We start from the raw sequence: 18,238 nt of genomic DNA on the forward strand, positions 1-18,238 counted from the left end.
AACACCTTTGGAGTGTCAGGTACAACAAATAATGCACCCATTACAATAGATTAGGTACCAAATAAAATGAAAAAGTGTTCATCTAAATGAATATAGGAAAATATGTATGATAGAAAGAAATGATTGTGGAGGGGGAACATAGGACCTATCCTTAACCCAAATTCCCAAAAGGAATCATCCAAATTGATCAATAACAAAGAAGTGATCAATGCACAAATGAATCAAAAAATGGAGAATATGAATAAAGGAGGAAATCATATAATATATATTAAAAATTAAGCACTTATAACCTTGAGTATACTAACCTCGAAGTAGGGAAAACCTAGAAAATACCAATTTTTGATGTTTGTGTACAATTTCAGGGAATTTAGCAACTTGTTCTCGATTGAAAATATGGAGACAAAGATTTTTTTTTTTCCTTTTTAAGGTAGGTCAACCTTTACCTAGATAGCGGGGCACAATCTTACCTTAGGGGACTATTGTGCCCCAAAAAGTTGACCTTGACCTGCACAACTTTGATAAAAATTTTGTTCACAAATCTCGTAAGTTTGACGAAAAGGTATACAAATCTACACTTTAATTTATTGTCTTGTATAAAAATGGTTTTTTTGTTTGGATGGGGGTGTTTCCTTTGGTCAAACCTAAATTTGGAATCAAACTTGAAATATAATTAAAATTGCAATATAAATAAACAAAGTAAATAGAACTATTCACCTTGCTTATATTGAAATCCTTGTGGAGGATTTGAATCCTTGAATCAACAAGTACAAATGCTCCAAATGAGTGTTGAAATGAATGTAGGATGTCTCAAATAAATGGTATTATATCTTCAAGGCCAACCTTGAATGGATCTTTGCATAGAAAAAGGCTTGGATGAATGTGGATGGAGAAAACTTCAACAAGAGGGCTCCATAGGGATTATATCCTTCAATGGCTAACAATGGACCTCCTTGAATTGGATCTTGAATGCTTGAATTCTTGAATACTTGAACACTTGATGGATAGTAGTTCTTCACTTCATAGAAAAATGGATGCACATGATAATAACTTATAGAGAAGTGGATGCTCTCATGAAAAGTAGATAATAGATAGATGTCAAAATGAGGGAAGAATGCTTCCTTATATAGAGATCTAGGGCACAAACTTCTAGAGAAGGTTAACATTTAGGAATTAAATCCCAACTAAAGTTAACCCATATAAATGGACCTAGATTAAATGCAACTTAAGAGTGTACCATTCCAAAACCCAAATAACCAACCCAAATGCAAGAAAATGAAACTTTCTGAAGCTTGATATCTTGAAACCTCCAAAAATTGAAAACTGGACCTGGGGTTAGGGACAAGGTCAACCTCTCTCTAGGTTAAGGTCAAGGTCATTCTTGACTTAAGTTAGGGTCAAGGTCAACCTTAACCTTTTAGGTCGTCCTTGACCTAGAAAGTAAAAGTCCTCAATTTCACAGAAAAAATTGTCAGAAATAGGCTAAAAATAGACACAGAGAAGAAGAATAGGAAAAAAATAGCCACATCAATGCAAAGAAATATTCAAGGCACTTGACATGGTCCTAGACCACTTACTTGGAACTAAACACTCTTATTAGGGAAGTGTTTCCATTGTAAGACGATAGATTAAGCCCCCACTTTAGCAAGAGTATGGACTCGATGCATACTCTTGGTAAAGTAGATCATAATGAAAAGATAATCTTATTATAATCAAAGCAACAAAGGGATCCTCAAGCCCCCAGAGACTCAAGTCTTTGTCAACTTCAAGATCACAATAAGAGAGACATCTCTAGAAAAGAGAAAGAAAGAGTGTGATTATCTCTCCCAATGAAAACTTATGTCCCATTGTGAACCACACAAGGAAACTGCATAACTAGAAAGATGGAATTGAACTGCCTAGTGAATGTAGCTACTCACTAGTTAACCCATCAAGGATTCACTCTTAAGAATATTCTATTCTATAAGAGTAAAACCAAAAAGAAAAATACATCCAATCTTAAGGATATTGTTGACCTTAAGGGATCAAAAATATTTGAAACTAGAGGGATCAAGAGATCCTAAAATATAAATTCATGCTTTAAGGATTAGTCACTAATACAAAAAGGGAGAAAAGGTATCTTGAAAAATAATATATGTGTATTGAAAATTGTGTGTATGCAATAGGTGAGAAGAGAATATTCCCCCATGTTAAAGTCACTGCTAACACTTTAATAGGAGTAATGACTTTAATGGAAACATAAAAAACTCAACTGATTATGTTTCCACTATGAGAGGCCCTTAGAAAAAGATAAATAAAGGGAAATACCACATAAACATATAGAGAACACATAAGGGATCTACCTACTGTGGGGTTAGCATGATCATAATATTGTATATAATATTATTGCAAATGAATTGACATCATTCCCAAGTAGAACTACAATCACAAAGGAGGAATGATCACATAAGATATACGAAGAAGAATATTTTTAGACCATGACCTATAGAACAAAAAGAATTAGTGCTACCAAGTCGTAGATCCAAGAAAATTACACAAGGAAAAATGTATGAACAATAGCATAGGTACAACATAACATGAAACAACATATAGAAGAATAAAGATAGATATAGAAGAAATACTACAATAGGTTTGATTCTTTTATCACCTTGTACCAACATAGCAACAAGGATTGTATAAAAGAATCTAACAAAATTTAGCAAACACATCATGGGAAAAGCACAAAATAAGAATAAACAAATACATGTAAAAGGCTACCATGAAGGATTAGCCAATCAAGCATGCTACCTACTCTTCCCATCTCCTTCTATATCATTTAGGGAAGGTGGGTAACTCATAGTAGGGACTATATACAACATATTTAGAATGATAGCCAGTTCCAAAAAAGGATCTTCTTGAGAATCACAATATTTGATACTAGGTGTAAGTGTCAATTATGAAGAAAGCATATTAGGTAAATCAATGTCAATGTCAATAGTTTCATTTTCATCATTAACATCATCAATATTATCAAGAGTATCTTCTTCATCTAGATTAATCAAAATAGGATATAAGATACAAATAGAATAATTAGAATCATGTAGCTTAACATCATTATTAGCAACAACTTCTTCTAACACATCATGCATAGTTGTATCCAAAGAAGGTAAAGATTTTTGAAGAATAGAATTATGAGCTTTAGCTTGAGCACAACATTACTTATGACATTCATTAGTAGATTGACTACATTTTGTCTTTCTTGAAATATGTTGAGAACTAGGAAGAACAATTACTAGATCCTTCATAATTTTGATAGGAGGATTAATAAGATTATCAACAGAATAACAAGCAATAGGAGGAGCTTGATTAATAGATGTAGAATCCATAGATAAAGGAGTTATGGAAGGTGTAGGAAAAAGGCCACAATTAATATCCATAAGAGGTAAACTTAACTCAATAATCTTATGATGCTTATAGGATTAATATGAATGGAAAAGATGATCAGGCTGAGAAGGACATGAATTATGTAATGAAGGCCAAAGAAGTCAATGGTAGCACAATAACTAGGCCTAGATATATGATATAAAATATGATTGAATGTCTTCTCTTCTTAATCATGAAAAAATTTAAGACATTTATGAATAGGTGAAGCAAAAATATACATGGAATTTAACCATGGAAAACCAAGCTTAACTTGAAACTTATCAGAAGTAAGAACAACACCAAAGGTAGTATTCACAATTTTTCCACAAAGCTCAATTGGTAAATCAATAGAACCAAATGATAGATAAAGAAAACCATTACAATTTTGAATCTACACATCCAATGTATTATAAAAATTGCATTGCAATCTTTTCATAAAAATATTTTCTTCAGTAATAACATTGACCAAGGATGTAGGATCAACAAGACAACCATGGGTAGGTATCTAAGAAATCCTAGAATAAATATTAAGGGACCATCGAGAGATTTAATAGTCTGAGAATCATGAAATGTAATAAGAAGTTCATAAGGTATTTTATTCTTAGGTTGTTGTTGAGGTTTAGGTTAAGGCTTCAATTTAGGCTTAGGTTTCAGTTGAGGTTGAGCTGAAACTTGAGATTAAAGCTGAGGTTGAGGTGGAGATACATATTGAACAACATGTTCCACTTGATTAACAACATGATTAAGATCATCCATATTTGAATCATACACAATATCCATAGAATATGGCTAAGAAATAGTATTAGTATCATGTGTAGGTAAATGATCCATATAGATTTGCAGATTTTCTTAGGAGGAGAAAAAAAATTATTCCCACTACCATCAAAATTGTCAACATATAAAGAATTAGAGTCAATTAAATCTTGAACCTTTTGTTTTAAAGAATAACATTTCTTAGTATCATGACCATTCTGACAATGATATTGACAAAAAAATTTAGGATCAAAAGACTTAGATGCCATCATAGTAGGTAAAAGAGGTTGAATAGGAGGTAGAGTAATCATATTAGCACTTAAAAACCTATCCATAATATAGTGTATAGATAAAGAGGAGTAAACATATGATTTAATCAAAAAGTAGTAGATGCATAAGTGACATTGTGAGATGCAACAACTTGATAAGCAACTGTGTTTTCTTGTTTGTTCATCTTGACATAGTTGTTCAATTTTTGAAATTTATTTGGATTAGGAGCAACATAAATTTTATCAACATGAACAAGAGCCATTGGAGTGGTGCTCTTAAATTGGCTCAATTGTAATTGATAATGATGAAGTTCTACACAAAGTTGTTGAAAAGAAGTAAATTCAGTAAGAAGAATCTTATCTCTAATATCCTTTTACAAATTTTAAATAAACATATGTTGAACATCAATATTAGGAACATGATAGGTAATATGAGCATGTAAATGCTTAAATCTATCAATAAATTCAGTTAGTTTTTCCTTAGAACTTTGTTTTTAATGCATAAAATCAATCAAAGACAATTGCGGGCCAATGTTGTCTTGAAATTGTTGAATAAAAGCATTGGAAAGTTGTGTAAATGAATTAATAGAATAAGGAGTCAAGAAACAAAACCATTGTAAGGCCTTGTCATGAAAAGTTTGAGCAAACAACTTGGCTAAAATCCTATAATCATGTACATAATCACTACAAAGGATTTGAAATGTTTTAACATGATGAACATGGTCTCCCTTACCAATGTAATTCTCAAGATGAGACATATCAGCTTGTCAAGGAATGGGAGTACAAATGATAACTTGAGACAAAGGACTTCCCATGTCACAATTAGGAATACTAGACTTTTTTTGAGTCAAGGGAGCAAGTTGTTGTTGTAAAGATGACACAATTTGACCAAATTGATAATTTTTGAATCATTAGGAGAAATAGGGGAACTAGCAACATTAGAAACACTAGGTAAAGTGTATGAAGCTACAAGAATGGAAGATGATTAGAATAAGTAAAAGGAACATTATGATAAGAAGGTTGTGATCTAGGAAGGGACACAAGAGGAGCACACATAGAGGGAATTTTCATAGTCACCAAAGAAGGAGTATAGGTAGGAATACTAGGTAAAGGAATAAAAGAAGGTTCTACATTATTGATAGGAGGAAACACCCCTAAATGTTGAGCTTCTTGAGCCAAAGGTTAACATCTGAATGCAAAAGGTGAGTAATACCATGCAAGAGACTAACACCTTGATCACTACCTTGGATAACTTTCTTAAGAGCCTCTATAGCTCGAGGAGATTTTTTTTTTTTTGAATAAACCAATTACCCATTTTATCAAGTTCAATTGAAAGTTTTTGGACTTGTTTAGGAGGAACTCTTAAAACATCATATTCATCATGAGATGCATGTGAAGAGTTCTTCTCCATAATAGGATTAGAATCAGGAAGAATCAAATTCTCATCTGAGATCCTAAGGAAAGGAGAAGAAGACTTAGGCTCAAAGATACACATAAGTCTACAACTTCATCTAACTGGAAGATTAGAAGTAGGAATAGAAGTGTTGGTGTAATTAAGTATTTACTGATTACACTTAACTTAAGTTTACTTAGGATAATGCATATTCATATGAGTTGTCATGTAGACACCTAGGAGTTTTCATATTCACATGAGTTACATGTAGACAACACAATAGTTTGCACTCCAATTGAGCATATGTTGTCTACTACATCTCTTTACAAGATACACCTTTGTATCTTATCCTCTCATTGTTTCACATACATTCATGCACAATGGAAGATAATCCACTCTTGGTGGAAATGTGCTTAGTTGTGATTATTATCTCTTTGTTGACTCCTAGTCATATTAGTTGCCTTTATATAGAAGGAAGTTCTATAATGTATTTATCCAATTATCTAATTCATTCATTCTCCTTTGATCATAACTTGTCTCTCTTGTGCTATCTCTTGAGCTTCTAGATCTTGGAATTTCATTCTTGCCTTAGACATATTCTTACATGGTATCAGAGCAATACCAAATTCTTACATGGTATTAGAGCTATACCAAATTCTTGCATGGTATTAGAGCCATAGGAGTTTCATTGCATATCCATTGGAGAGATTTTCTTTGTAGGTCAAGATTGGAGCTTGGTGGTGCAAATCAAATGTTGGCATCACATTCAGAAGGTCAAAAAACTGCCAAATTGACTTTTGTTTCATCAAAATCAAACATCTAAGGTGAAATCTAGAGTCATTTAATTTTTAAAGGTGCTATGGAAATGATTTAAGAAAAATAATTATGGAGGTGATTTTCAAATAGTGATATCTCCCTCATACAGACTCCTTTCTTTGAGCAATTTTTTGTTTTTTTTGGGGTAGAATTTTATGATCTACAAATTGGTGCAAGTTTTTTGAGATCTATGTTCTTGAATTTTTTGAAAAAATGTTAATCCTTATTTTTACAATTCAGAGGCTTCGTTCAGGCTCATATGGACACACATTTAGGTGCTATTTTTTTTGAAAGTGCATAATGTTTTGTCTACTTTCCAGATTTGGTATTAGTTTGGAGTAATTTTGAGTAGACATAGTAGTTTTAATATTTGATCATTTTTGGCCTATTTTGGCACTTGTAATTAATTAGATTCTTGAGAGGTCTTGTGTCTTATCTTTATGAGTCATATATAGCTTTATATTTGTTGTTGTAACTATGAAAATCAAAAGTCCTCTTTGGTTCATTTTGGCAAGTGGCAATTGTACATGCACTTAGTATAAAGTGTCAAAGAATCTTTTTTTTTTTTAAGGGGGGGGGGGGGGGGGTGTTGCATTGATTAGTACATCATGGATGAGGAAGATTTAATTATCTTGAAAACAAAAAACTATAAGTGATGGAGTGAATTAGTTCTCACTTATCTTAGTGAGCATAATGCATTGCCATATGTGAAGTGACTTTCATACAATGGTGACATTGTTACAGTCATTTTTTGTACACTCTTTCTACATATGGATATGGAGGTTATGGATTCACTTGATGACATGAAGTCAACTAATTTTTATGATATTTGGATCTATCTTTGGGAGATGTATGGAGATCCACATGTTCCTTCATTCCCAAAAGATCTTTTACCTCCACTTGCAGCTACTAATTCTCCTATTGATATTGCATCTATTGTTGCTCTTGATGATGCTTGTATTCACATAGTCATGGATTCAAATGATTCAGTGTAGCAAGATATTCATCATCTTCTAGACTCAGTTCCTTGGGATGACTTCTTGAGAGACATTGCAAGTTTTTTGTGGAGTCCTACATTGAGGATATGGGAGACATTATTGATGATACACATTTTCTCTTTATTGAGGATGATCCTTCTTCAGTTGTTGTGAGGGAACACTCTAACCCTCATGACTCTCCACTTGATCTTTCTTTCAAGTTTTTGATGATTGTGGATACTTTCTTACAATATTTTTAGGATGTCTCTTTTACTTCAGAGAAGACATTTGAGTCTTTGCACATTGCTTTACCTAAATCTCAAACTTCACTTGAGATGTCACATTGGATGGTTGATCATACTCATGTGCTGTAGATTCCTTTGCAATTTCTTGAGACAAATTACATTATGAGAGTTCTTCCTATTGATTGGGGAGAATTATTTTGTACACCCATGACACCATTTCTTCCTCAAGGGAGAAATATCATTTAGTTTTCATGGTGCATCTTCTACATTGATCCAGGAGCATATTTCATGGGTATAGATTCTAAATTGAGGGGGGGCTTCTTTATTTCTCTCCCTACTTCTTATCTTGAGGAGGCATCTTGGTCTTTGGATTTTGATCCACATTCCAGCTATACAGAGTAGTTAGTATTGGTCCCTTATTTGTCACCTTCTTCTATTGGACTTGATCTTGATTGGTTCATGACATCTTCATTATTCAAGGACATGGTGACACATCTTCAAACTTTAGAGACAACATACTTCATATGGATTCCCCTTCCATCTTCCTATCCACAATGGGAAGCCTTCTTGCATTTGTATTTGGTGTATCTTCTTCCTAAAGGGAGAAATATTATTTGTAGGCATTGGATTCTCTTTTGTCCTCAAGCACTCATCATTCTTATAGGAGAGCATTCACTATGGGGGGATTTTATTTCTCCTTATTTCCTTCTTATGGATATATTCTCTATTGTATATGCATGATGTATATCATAATAGGGGGGTCTTGATTACTCCATCCATACATACATACATCTTACTTTATTTTTCTTTTCTCTTTTTGAAGGGAGTTTTTCCCATGTGCTTTTCCCTCTTTCTCCACTTTATGAGAGATTGCATTGCATTTCATTTGTACTTACATTTTTTAAATGGGTACCAAACATGGCCTAGTAGCCAGGACCCATATTGAATTATCATCTAGCTTTTGTGAGCTTAAGTGAATTCCACTAAGTTTCACTTAAGAGGGGGTGTTGGTGTAATTAAGTATTTACTAATTACACTTTACTTAAATTTACTTAGGATAATGCATATTCATATGAGTTTTCATGTAGACACCTAGGATTTTTCATATTCACATGAGTTACATGTGAATATGAAAAATCCTAGGTGTTGACATGAAAACTCATATGAATATGCATTATCCTAAGTAAAATTAAGTAAAGTTTAATTAGTAAATACTTAATTACACCAAGTAAACTCAAGTAAACTTAAGTAAAGTATTTACTAATTACACTTTACTTAAGTTTACTTAGGATAATGCATATTTATATGAGTTGTCATGTAGACAACTAGGATTTTTCATATTCACATGAGTTACATGTAGACAAAACAATAGTTTGCACTCCAATTGAACACATGTTGTCTACTACATCTCTTTACGAGATACACCTTTGTATTCTTATCCTCTCATTGTTGCATGTACATTCATGCAAATGGAGGATAATACACTCTTGGTGGACATGTATGTAGTTGTGATGATTATCTCTTTCTTGACTCCTAGTCATATCAGTTTCCTTTATATAGAAGGCACTTCTATAATGTATTTATCTAATTATCTGATTAATCCATTCTCCTTTGATCATAGTTTGTCTCTCTTGTGCTATCTCTTGAGCTTCTAGATCTTGGCATTTCATTCTTGCCTTAGGCATATTCTTACATGGTATCAGAGCAATACCAAATTCTTACAAGAAGTAATAAAGGTCATAAATTAATGCAATGAAAATGAACTAAACTAAGAAAACATAAAGCATGAATATTTTTGTATTTTGAAAGAGATTTTGCAATTTTTAAAATTTTTTTTAATTTTTAAATGTATGAGAATAAAAAAATCTAATCTTAATGTAAGAAAAAAAAACCTAACAAATATGAAATGAAATGTAACACCACAAAACACAATAGGGCATCTAATTTCACAAAAGAAAAGAGGGTAAGTGTGTCACATTCACCAAAATGAATAAGGTGAAAAAGTGTTCACCTAAGTGAATAGAGTAAAATATGTATGATAGAAAGAAATGTGTGTTAATGGGGAATATAGGACCTATCCTTAACCCAAATTCCCAAAAAGAATGATCCAAATTGATCAATCACAAAGAAGCGATCAATGCACAAATGAATCAAATGATGGAGAATATGAAAAAAGGAGGAAATCCTATAATCTACTACAGAAAGTAAGTACTTAAAATCTTGAGTGAATAAAAGAAAAATACTAAACTCAAAATAGGAAAAATCTAGAAAATGCTGATTTTTGATGTCTGTGTACAATCTTGGGGAATTTTGCAACTTGCTCCAGACTAGAAATTTTGGACGAAGAAAACCTAGAAAAATTTTGTCCTTTGAAGGTATGTCAACCTTGACCCAGAAAGTGGTGCACAATATTACCCTAGGGCATAATTGTGCCCCAAAAAGTTGACCTTGACTTGGACAACTCTAACAAAAATTTTGTTCACAAATCCTGAAAGTTTGACAAAAAGGGTATCCAAATTTGCATTTTAATTTGTTGTCTTGTACTTGTATTTGTAAGAAAAAGGGTTTTTTTGTTTGGATGGGAGGGGGAGGGTTTCCTTTGTCAAACCCCACTTTGGAATCAACCTTGAAATATAATTGAAATTGCAATATAAATAAAGTAAATGGAACTATTCACCTTGCTTATATTGAAATCCTTGTGGAGGATTCAAATCCTTAAATCCACAAGTAGAGATGCTCCAAATGAATGTAGGATGTCTCAAATCAACAGTATTAAATATTCAACAACCAACCTTTAATGGATCTTTGCATGGAAAAAGGCTTTGATGAATTTGGATGGAGAAATCTTCAACAAGATGGCTAATAGTGGACCTCCTTGAATTGGATCTTGAATTCTTGAATTCATGAATGCTTGAACACTTGATAAATAGTAGATCTTAACTTCATATAATAATGGATGCACAAGATAATTATTCATATAAAAGTGGATGCTCTCATGAAAATTGGATAATAGATAGATGTCAAAATGAGAAAAGAAGGCTTCCTTATATAGAGATCTAGGGCACAAACTTCTAAAGAAGGATGACATTGGAGAATTAAATCCAAATTAACCTTAACTACTACAAATGGACCTAGATTAAATGAAATTTCATAGTTTACCATTTTGAAACCTAAAACAGCTGACCCGAAAGTGGGAAAATGAAACTTTTTGAAGCTTGATATCCTGAAATCTCTAGAAATTGAAAATTAGACCTGGGCTCAGGGATGAGGTTCACGCTCTCCTAGGTTAGGATCAAGTTCATCCTTAACCTAGGTCAGGGTCGAGGTAATCCTTGACCCAAAAAGTCAAAGTCCCTAGTTTCATAGAGAAAATTGTCAGAAATAGGCTAGAAATAGAGAGGGAGAGAAGCAGAATAGGGGAAAAATAGCTAGATCCATGCAAACCCCTATTCAAGGTGCTTGACATAAACTCATACCACTTACTCGGAGGGATAAATGCTCTTAACATGGAAGTGGTTCCATTTAAAGATGATACAAGTACAATATACAATTTCTTGATTTACCTTTTAAGAAAGGTTACACACATTCAAAAAAGTGAATGCAAAATACATAAACCATTATAAATAATTGCCAATTCAATTTCCATGCATTGTTATGACTGACCTCTTCTCAAAAACCTCCCAAATACTATAAATGATATTAAAATATCCACCTTTTGAGGGATATCAATCCAATAATATTTAATTACACCCACTTTTGTTACCAAAACAACCTTCACAATTAGAAAAATATTCTCTCATCTCTGACCCAAACACTTTCAAGTCCAAACCAAAACACACATCTCAGATAGACCTTTCCATCATGAAAAAATCTGTTACACACCTCTCACCTCCTATTCAAAATTTTTACACATGAGAAATCAATGCTAAATCCCACAGCTAATATCTATAAAATTAGACACAAGTTTATACTATTTATTGATACAAAAAGATCATATGACTCATCTTGCACAACATTTGTGTCCTATAAGATAATATACTATAAAAAAAATGTACAAATTATTTTTGAAACATTAACAACTTTCTAAATTATTTTATAAATTTTAATGAACACTTTCTTCATGATCACTCATTAAGCAATTCCAATTTCACAATGTAATAAATTTTTAAATAGTAAAAATTTCTACAAGTAACATCCTTTGTTTACTAAAAATAAAGCATGACTCATTTTTTGTTGGTTGTAATAATTAATTAATTAATTTTTTACTATACTCATTCAAAATTTCAAATATAAATAGGTTTTAAATTAATTTTGTTAACTTTTTTTGTCTATGGATAGAAGCTTCCAACAAAAAACCAACAAAATTAGGCTAGAACAATTTTACTATCTCTACCATATTAGACAATATCTCTTTATTTACAATAATGAATTAACTTATCTTAACATCTTCAACCCACCCTATAATTTAAACAACACTACAACAATAATATCATTTCACATTTTAAATAACATACTTTCCTAAAATTGAATTTACAATAGATTAGAACACAACTTACACTTCACCATATTAGATTGTCTAAAACTCCACTAAATACAAATCATTTATTTTTCTCTAATTATACCAAGTTGAAAAAGAAAGCAAAAAGGAGAAACCAACATAGGATAAATCCAAATATGAGCTATGTTGAACCCAAGCCTTCATCTATTTAATTTTGAGGAAAGGGAAGGTAAATGTTTAAAATATTGTAGCAAGGAATTAGCTCTATCATTTATCACAAAGATTTGATGTGGATGACAAAAGAAAAATGACTATGTTGTGTTGGGTAGTTTCTCTATGCTGATCATATATAATTGGATTTGATAATTAATTTATTCTTGTTGATATTTATTCATAGTGAGAATGAAAAGGGTGAAAGTAAAAGGGAAGGATATTCTTCTAGTGATGTAGGAGAATAAATTAAGATACACATTTCACTATTGATGAAATTAAATATTATCACAATTTTAAAAATAAAATATCTCTTCATTGAATTTGAAACATATGTTGAACTATGTATGCCTAGATGTGATTGGAGTTGTGCACACTATATCTCAAATGTGAAATATTTGTAATTGAAATGAAATCATTGAGTGTTGAGAGGGACACAAAGTTAGAAGCATGAAGGGTTCATATTGGTATTAGAATGAATCAAATTTGGATTTGAGATCTTAGATATATGTGGTATTCTACTTATTTATAAGGTGTTATCAAGAATCTTTTGATGTATTTTTTCATTTTTTCAATATTAAGAGAAATGGATTTAAATTGCCACTATGACCAAATTTTAAGGATATGAATTTCACAGATGTCAAATTGAAATGCAACTATTTTTGATAAAATAAAGATGTGGGATATTGTAAGTGGGCTTGTTAGAAAACCAAAAGATGTAGATGAGGCAACAAAGTAGATAGGTAATCAATCTCATAATTAGGGATGGGAACGGTGAGAGAGAGGGATGGAGCGGGCGGGAATGGAGCGGGCAGGAACTGCAATTCGAATCACGTTGTTTCAAATCTGGAGAAAGGCGGGAGACAGGAGAGCACGTCTGCAGGAGGGCATGCAGCAAGGCATGCAACAAGCGCAGGGCAGGAAACAGAGGGGAAAGATGAGGATGCCTCAAAGGATGGGGACCCACAGGTTATGATGCCCCATCCAGGTGAGAAGATTCCCCCTCCCCCCCATGTGGGCAGTGGGCCGTTTGGGGCATGGGGACGCTGGTCGAATCTATTCGGGATAAAACCATCAGATGAATCGTCTTTCCCAAAAGTCATTGACAAATCTGATAAGGAGAAAGGTATTTTTGCTCTGAAAATCCCTAGGGAAATTATTGACCACAATATCCTAAGCATGGCGAACACTCTGGTAGGAAAATTTGTAGGGCCAAGACCTAATATTGATGTAGTGAGGACATTTACCAGGAGAAAATGGGACCTTAAAGGGCATGTAGAAGTGACTGCTATGGCCAAAGGCTTCATGTCTTTCGAGTTCTCTTGCTCAGAAGATTTTTCTCGTATACTATGTGCTGGGAACTGGTCTTTGGGCAGATCCAACCTAATATTGCAAAAATGGACATCCAACTTGGATTTGAACAATGATTTCCAATCTCAGGTTCCAATTTGGTTAAGACTTCCGGAACTTCCTTTGGAATATTGGCATGAGGATTTCTTTGATGGCATAGCCAGGACCTTTGGAGAGCTCCTCTCCATTTACCCTGTCACAGCAGCTAAGAAAAGATTGAACTACGCAAGAATCTATGTAGGAGTCATCGAAGGCCAGGACATGCCTCAAGTTTTAGAACTACAATCTCGTCTGGGAAATAGATCTCAAAAGATTGACTATGAAAGTGTGCCTTTTTCTTGTTTCCATTGTAAGAAGGCTGGCCACAAGGCTAGATCATGCCCACTTTTCAAAGGGAAGAGTACGGTGGGAAAGGCTCGTCCACAAGGGGGGATAAAAGATTCTCTAGATCCCAAAAAAGAATGGAGGAAAAAAGCATCGCAAGTCAAGGCAAATGGAGAGGCAGAAGGAAAAACAAATACTGCTCCTAATGTGCCCCAAGAGGAATTAGGGCCTCCTTGGGTGACTGGAAACGTAGGAGGGGGAGAAGAGAAAGGAGTGAAAGATGATTCAACACCTCTCCCCAATGCGAACGAATCTGAGAAGAAACCTGAGGAGACAAGTGAAAATATGACTCTTCCCCCTCTAGATTCTCAGGAGGATGACTTGAAACTATCCTTTGTCTCGAACTCCATGGAAGAACTAAAGGAGGGGGAACCCATGTCCCAGGACCCTAACCTGGTGTGTTGTCCCCCCCCTTCTACAGTAAACATAATCATAGAGAGGCTGTCTGCATCGACAATGGAAGATTTGGCGAGAATTGATGCTTGGCTGGACAAAGGACTAGAGGGAGAAGAGAATCCCTGGACAGAAGTCAGGAGTAGAAAGAAGAAGAATAGCAGGGACCCTTCTCCGGTATCTCCCCCTTCTACTAGAAGCATGGCCAAGGCTGATCTCGGCCACAAATCTAACCTAGTGGGAAGGAAAAACAAGAATGAAATCAGGAAAGAGGAAGCCAGAAGAAACATTAAGGATGGTACGCAGCGCACCATCCAGGAAGCATGTTCAGTAGTTAAATCATGAAGATCTTATCTTGGAATATTCGTGGACTCAATGGAATCCACAAGCAAGAAGTTATTAGAAATATGATAAGGGACTAAAGGCCTGATGTGTTTCTAATCCAGGAAACTAAAATGAAGAAGGAAAGGATGGAAAATATTAAGTTCAACAATAGCATGAAGGGCATAGCCTCTAACTCTGAAGGAGCGTCTGGAGGACTGCTGTTACTTTTCAATGATAAGTATTTCAATATATAGCTGAGTATGATGAAGATAACATTCTTTTCTACAGAGTTCAACATTTGCACACCAATGATTCCTGGTTTTTAGTGAATATTTACGCCCCCAATAATAAGAGAGATAGAAAAAACTTCTGGACCAAAGTTGGTAATATGGTGCAAGATTGTGACATTAAGAAAGGTATAATCATGGGAGACTTTAACACACCGCTAGAAGATAAAGAGAAAAAGGGAGGTATGCCCCCGAATTGGGAAAGTAAACAGGATCTTTCTAACTTCATAAATAATCTGGCCCTTATGGACGTAGAGCTTAAGGGCGGATCCTTTACCTGGTCAAACAAGAGAAAAGGCCATGATTGCATTCAGGTTAGGCTGGATAGAGCTCTTATATCTTCAGACTGGCTTCAATCCTTCAGCTGCAGACTATCTCTGCTTCCCAGAATTGGTTCGGACCACTCTTCCATTTCTCTTTTAGTTTCCCCTCTGGTACATAGGAGATACCATCCTTTCAGGTTTGAGAAAATGTGGACCTCTCACCCTGACCTCCTGGATAATATCAAGAAATGGTGGGGGATAGAGGTGGAGGGCTCAGCCATGTTCAGAGTCACCAGAAAACTTAGCAATGTGAAGAGGATGATTAAAATTTGGAACAAGTCTGATTTTGGTCATATCTTCCATGAAAAGAAAGAGTTATTTGATAATCTAACTATTATCCAAGATTGCATTCAGAAGGAAGGTTACACTGAGACCAACAGGGTTTCGGAGCTCAAGACCCTATCTGAAATTCATAACATTATTAATAAGGAAGAAAAATTTTGGAGGCAAAGATCGAGGATCACTTGGCTAAAGGAAGGAGATCGGAACACTAAGTTTTTTCACCTGACCACCCTCAAGCACCGTGCTAGTAACAGGATCTGTGGTATCAGAAAGGGGTAGGAGCTGTTAACTGAAGAATCTGCCATCTCGAAAGAAGCTGTTTCCTTTTTCTCTAGCCTTCTCTCTGAGGACCCAATGCTTTCCAGTTTGGACCAGGAGGATTTGTTACACTGTATCCCTCAGCTCATTCAACCTATCCATAATAAATAGCTCTGTGCTATTCCTAATGCTTCGGAATTTAGAGAGGCTCTCTTTTCTCTGCCTGCTGACAAGGCTCCAGGCCCGGATGGTTTTCCCACTTTTTTCTTCCAAAGGTTCTGGCTGGTGATCATGGGAGAGGTTGTTCAGGCTGTCCAGGAATTCTTTGGAGCCAAATCTATTCTCAAGGAGCTAAACTTGACTTTTGTGGTTCTCATTCCTAAATCCCCTAGGGCGGACTCGTTGGACAACTTTAGACCTATTAGTCTATGCAACTCACTCTACAAGATCATCTCTAAAGTTCTCACTTTAAGAATGCTCAAGATCTTGCCCATGATAATTTCGCAGCATCAATCGGGTTTTGTTCCAGGGAGACAAATTTTGGATTCTGTCCAGATGGTGCACGAAGTCATCCACTCTCTTGAGGCATCCAAACGGGAAGGTATGTTTCTCAAACTGGATCTTTCTAAAGCTTATGACAGGGTGGACTGGTCTCTCCTTGGGAAGGTCCTCTCGACTTTTGGCTTTGACAGTAAAGTTTGCAAAATTATCTCTCAATTGGTGTCCACCTCCTCCTTGGCTGTTCTGGTTAATGGAGTCCCTTCTAATTTTTTCAAACCTTCCAGAGGCCTCAGACAAGGAGACCCCCTTTCGCCCATTTTGTTCATCATTTTAGCTGAATGCTTAGGACGGATTATAGACTGTAGAAAGTGTGAGGCTTGTATCAAAGGGATCCTTCCCTCCTCTAATTGCGTTCCCTTCACTCATCAGCAATTTGTTGACGATACTATCTTGGGGGGGGAAGCTTCTGTCAAAGAGGCCAGAGCCCTGAAGAAGATTCTTGATACTTACTCCAGTGGGATGGGTCAGCTGATTAATTGGAACAAAAGCTCACTCTTTTTCATCAACACCTCTGAGTTTAGACAAAGAAAAATTGCCAGGATTCTGGGTTGTGGGGTAGGCTCTTTCCCCTCTACCTATCTTGGTCTCCCTTTGGGATCCTCACCCTCGGAGTCTTTTTGGAATGGTATTTTGGACAGATTCAACAGGAAGATGGCTGGTTGGAAAGGGGTCTCTCTTAGTCAAGCGGGGAAATGCCTCTTAGTCAAATCTTCTCTTCAAAATCTGCCAATCTACGCCCTGAGCCTCTTTGGAATTTCGGGGAAAATAGCTGAAAGAATGGAGAAAATCCAGAGAGACTTCCTTTGGAATGGTAATGAAGGGAAGAAAAGATACCCTCTTGTTGCTTGGGAGAAGGTTTGCCTCCCTAAGAGGTACGGAGGTCTGGGCATTAGAAAGATCACCCACCTCAATAAGGCTCTCCTAGCTAAACAAATATGGCAGATCTTCAGTAGCACCGGTGAATGGAGGGACACCCTGGTAAACAAGTACCTTAGAAGACCCACTCTTCTTTTCACCCTTTTTAATGAAGATATCCCAAAAGGATCGAACATTTAGAATGGGATCATGAAAGCCAGGGACCTGGCTAAGGCCAGGATATCATGGAAATTGGGAAATGGGAAGGACATCCAATTCTGGTCGGATAGATGGCTTTCCCAAGATCCACTTATCAATAACCCTATTTTTGAGAGATGGATGCAAGCTTGTACTGATCAAATTGGGTCCAAAGTTTGTGATTATTGGAATGGCCAGGAATGGAGTGACCTATCCCTCATCTCTGAGGACTTGACTCCTATAATGCTTATGCTCAATTCCATGATTCCTATCAATTTGGGGGATGAGCTGGTCTGGAGGGATAATCCCAATGGAAGATACTCTGTTGCCTCAGGCTATAATTCCCTTTGGAGCTTAAAAGAGAAGGCCCCTTGGGCGGAGGCTTGGATTCCAGGTTTCACTCCAAAGATCAACATTTTTTACTGGCTGGCTCTTCAGAACAAAATCCTTACTCATGACAATC

The sequence above is a fragment of the Cupressus sempervirens genome, chromosome 6 (genome assembly GCF_028749045.1).
Source record: "Cupressus sempervirens isolate cs-2001-9-10 chromosome 6, ASM2874904v1, whole genome shotgun sequence".
In the NCBI taxonomy this organism is placed as follows: domain Eukaryota; kingdom Viridiplantae; phylum Streptophyta; class Pinopsida; order Cupressales; family Cupressaceae; genus Cupressus; species Cupressus sempervirens.